Source organism: Phocoena phocoena, chromosome 13 (genome assembly GCF_963924675.1).
Source record: "Phocoena phocoena chromosome 13, mPhoPho1.1, whole genome shotgun sequence".
NCBI classification, from domain to species: Eukaryota; Metazoa; Chordata; class Mammalia; order Artiodactyla; family Phocoenidae; genus Phocoena; species Phocoena phocoena.
Window position 1 is genome coordinate 25,064,201 of NC_089231.1, and position 4,315 is coordinate 25,068,515.

Sequence of the window (4,315 nt, forward strand, 5' to 3'; positions counted from 1 at the left end):
GAGTGCATTCTTATATTTTTTCCCCCAAAAGGTATGTGCAGAACTTTGCCTCTTGGGGTGATGGTAAGAGCTGCCACCGCAATCATAGTAATAACAGCAGCCTGTGTTTATTGAAGGCCAAGTTTGTGCCAGGCACTCTCAGCAAGGCACTTGGTGTTGTCTCTAAGGTAAGGGTTGTCATTAGCCCATTTTACAGGTGAGGAAATGGAGGCCCAGGGAGGAGTAGGGCAGGAGCCCAGGTCTGCCTAATTCCACAGCTCTTGTTCTGAGTCCTGAGCCCCCATGGGAGGCTGCAGCTGCGAAAGAGCAGTTTTTCTGGTCTCTTTCTTCGAGGTTAAGATACATCCTGAGGCCCAGGTTCTGTTGAGGCAGCTCAAGACTCCAGGGGTATCTCTGCCAGGAGACTTGCCCTGTGGTTGGGCTGTCCTGTCCCATCAGGGTGTGGAATCTTTGCTGCGTCCAGGCCTCATGTCACCAGCACCAGATCTTCTAATGGCACACTGCAGCCTGAGAAATTACCGTGCCCAGGAGACTTGTCCCAGAGACCCTGCCCAGGGTAATTCCAGAGCAGGAGAGAATGCTGGGCATAACAAGAAAGACGGGGTCAGGCTGCCAGTCTTAGGTAATGGAACGGTGTGCCATGGGCATGGGGCATGGGGAATGGAGAATTTTATTTTATTTATGCAGCTTTTCCCCCAAACTTCAAAAAATACTGAAAAACACAAAAGTAAAAATTATCCTCAATCTCAACGTTTAAAATTATGCCTTCCAATGCCACTCCCCGGAAATGATCGTGATCACAGGAGGCTTTGATTCATCCCCTTCTGAACCTGGTCTCTGCTTCTGCCTATGCACATACACAATTTTCATGAATGGAATCAAGTTATGTACATCGGCCTGCAACCTGCTTCTGTCACTTAATGATACATCACAGACATTTCTGTAGATCATTCATTTTCATGCTGGTCTAGCGTTGGAGCTGAACTTAAAGGATGCTCGTATTCATTTAAAAGATATACCACTCGATACTGAACAGGAGCGAAGCTGTGGAGCAACTGGAACTCTCTCGTGAGGATGGTGGGCGTATCAATTAGTTTAACCATTTTTGGAAAACTGCTTGTCAGTATCTACTGAAGCTAATCATACTCACATCAGAAATGCAGACGTCCATTCACCAAAACGCCTGAGCCTTCTGAATATTAGAATATTCATTGCAGCACTGTTTGAATAGCCATAAACTGGAAACAACTCAAATGTCCATCAAACGTAGAATGGATTTTTTTTTAATGTGGTTTATTTATACAGTGGATGTCGTACAGCATGGGAAGGAAAGAACTACAACTGCACACAACGAGAGAGTGAAAGTCACAGGCGCAGTGCTGAACTGAGGAAGCCAGACACACAAAACCCACAGAGGTATGATTCCATTTGTATAAAGTTCCACGTCAGGCAAAATGGGTCTACGGTGTTAGATGTCAGGAAAGGGCATGAGAGGAACTTCTGGGGGCTGACGATGCTGTTTCTTAATCAACTGGCTCTCTACAGGGAAATTCATTGAGCTGTACACTTACGATTTGTGCACTTTTCTGTATGTATTATACTTCAGTTAGAGTCTATTTTCTAAAAAGAGGATCAATGGCATGCAATCCCTTCCCCCTGAATCAGTCCTGTTTCCCCTAGGTTTGTCCCTTTCTCTCTCTCTCTCTTCCAGGACCTAAGGAGCGCACACAGCAGGTGTGGCATGTCCTCATTGGTCCTGTAGGGCAGGGAGAGAATGAGCCAGACATTCTAGCTGTGGGATCCCTGGGACCCGGTGGCCAGCCTCGGGGGGCCACTCAGGCTGCACCGCCCCCCAGGCTTGCTCCGGCGGGTGGTGGGCAGCAGGGAGAGGAGAATGAGGAGGAGGGAGAGTGGTGGGAAGAGGTAAAGCGGTTCCTGTCCTCATGACTGTTTAGGGTTCTGACAAAGAGCCTTGTGGCTGGGCAGCTGCATGAGTGGTGGAATTTCTGGGGTCCTAGCTACTATCAGAACAATGATAACTACTACTACAACTATTATTACAAAGAGTAACTAATATTTCTTGAGCACTTACAAAGCGCCAGGCGCTATGCTAAGTGTTTTATATACATCCCTCCTCTTAATCCTTTTAGCATGTAGTTAATTGCGTTCCACATACGTATTGGAGGCTCACATATGTACAGTAAGCCCCCTGCCTACAATATCCCACCAGCCCCTGCTTAATTTTGATTGTCTAGTTGTTCGTTTAAGGACCTGCTATGTGCCAGACTCTATTGAGCCCTGAGGTGTACAAATTGGCATGATACCCTCTCTGCAGTGTCTGAGCGGGTTAGTCATTGGGTGCTTATCCAAACCAACGTTCAGTGTTTTATTTCACATTCTAGGGTGCTCCAAATAGGTAAATGGATAAATAAAACTTCATTTGTTTTGTTGTTCAGCAAAACTTAGCAAGCTAGGTTCACTAAAAATTAGACTAAATTAAGAAAAAGGGAAAATAACTTTAAAAATTATCTTTAGTTCCACAATCACATTGAACCTGCTGACATCTTAGCACATCCCTTTTAGACTTTTTAAAAAATACATTCTTATGTGCCTACCATAGTAGTAGGTGCTCGAAGAAAAGTTGTTAAATTGTTATAAAAATGACACTATAATATTGTTTTGTAAACTGTACCGTCCTCCAGACACTTAATAATCTAATGAGATCATGCTCCAGGTCCGTGAATGCACAGCTACTTCTGATGTTTTTTTTTCATCATCAGGGAGTGGAATGGTGTGTGTGGATGTAATTTTTTCCCATGTATTTGGGGGACATTTGCATTTCTTTTGTGAATTTCTTTATATCTTTTGCCTATTTTTTCTCTTGATTTGTTATTCTTTGTGACCATTTATTTTTAAGGAATTAAAAACTTTTTTCAAGTTCATGTACAAAATCTTAAAAGTCAAAGGTAGTTGAAAGCCTTACAATGAAATACAGCAGTCCCCTGCCCTTTCTTTCTTCCCCTGAGTTTCCCAGAAATAACCTTTTCAACTCCTCCAGCTCTTTCTTTTGGTATTTATCACCATATCTCTTTTTTTCTTTAGTATTTAAACATATTTTATTGGTTTAAAATGTGGTAAAAGTAATATATATTCATTATCAAATATTCAAAAACTACAAAAGTGTGTTAAGAAAAAATGTTAAACCCTTCTCAATTTCTTCAGTGCTGCTGTTCAGGGGTAATTTACATTACAGCTGTGATTATATCACCATATTTCTAAATAATATTCTGATATTTTTTTTTGATGTTTTAACAGTTTATTTTGAAGGTCATTTTAAAAACAAAGTTAAAGACAATCTGAGAAAAAACTGCACAGAACACACTCATTAAATGAGTATGTGATTAAATCAATAAGGGAGATGTGTTTTCTTCTGCAACTCCAAAATAAGTTCTGCTCTCCTGATGTTTCTTATACTTCCAAAATGGGCGGGGGGGGGGGGGGGGCGGGAATCATGGCAATTAAAGTTGCCTCTTAATCATGTAAATCTACAGTGGAAACCAAATTTTTCTGTTCTTCCCAATAAGTCAGTTTCCATCTTCAAACTGTGCCTTGTTTTTTAAAAGATAGGATGCTAGAAATTCAATGGGATTTGGTGGTCTTTCCTTTGCAAGCACAGCAAGTCCTTGTAATAAGATAGGCACAACTGTCTGATCCAGACAGGCACAAGTTGGCAAAGACTGGAGATCCACTTTCTGTTTTGATGACTTTTCTGCATTAATTTTCTCATTTTCTACTATCCTCTCGACGTTGTCTGTGAGACCGTACTCAGAGTGGGGATTTTCTGCAACCTGCGTCTGTCCCTCCAGCATCTGCTCTGGTTCCATGGTGGACCCTGCAAGTCACAGTTCCCGGATACCAGTCTGGGCACGGAGCACCCTGAGCAGTAGAGGAACAGGGTGGGACAGTCCACGACCGGGCGCCCGCATCAGGTCCAGAAGCTCCGCCGTACTCCCAAGAACCACTTCCGCCGTAAGTCTGATATTTCTTAATGCATTACTTTTAAATATTATTGGTTAACTTTCTATTAACTTTCTAGTTAGGGATCACTGTCTTAAATCTTCATACTACTTCCCTTCTCATCAATAGTCAGTACTTACACTATTGGAACTATGCCAGTCTTGTTCACTGCGGAGCCATGGAGTGTACTATGATTGCATTTCTTTCCTTACACAACTCTGGTATTCCTGGAGTTAAGACTTGCCTAGGTTCTTTTCATTGCCTTAGAGCTCATTGTAGTTTGCTTTCCATACACTTC

General features: G+C 42.4%; 1 pseudogene; it reads right to left on the reverse strand.

The window, feature by feature from the left end:
• Positions 1-3,584: 3,584 nt before the first annotated feature.
• On the reverse strand, positions 3,585-3,884 carry LOC136133234 (protein dpy-30 homolog pseudogene; annotated as a pseudogene).
• Between the last annotated feature and the right edge of the window lie 431 nt (positions 3,885-4,315).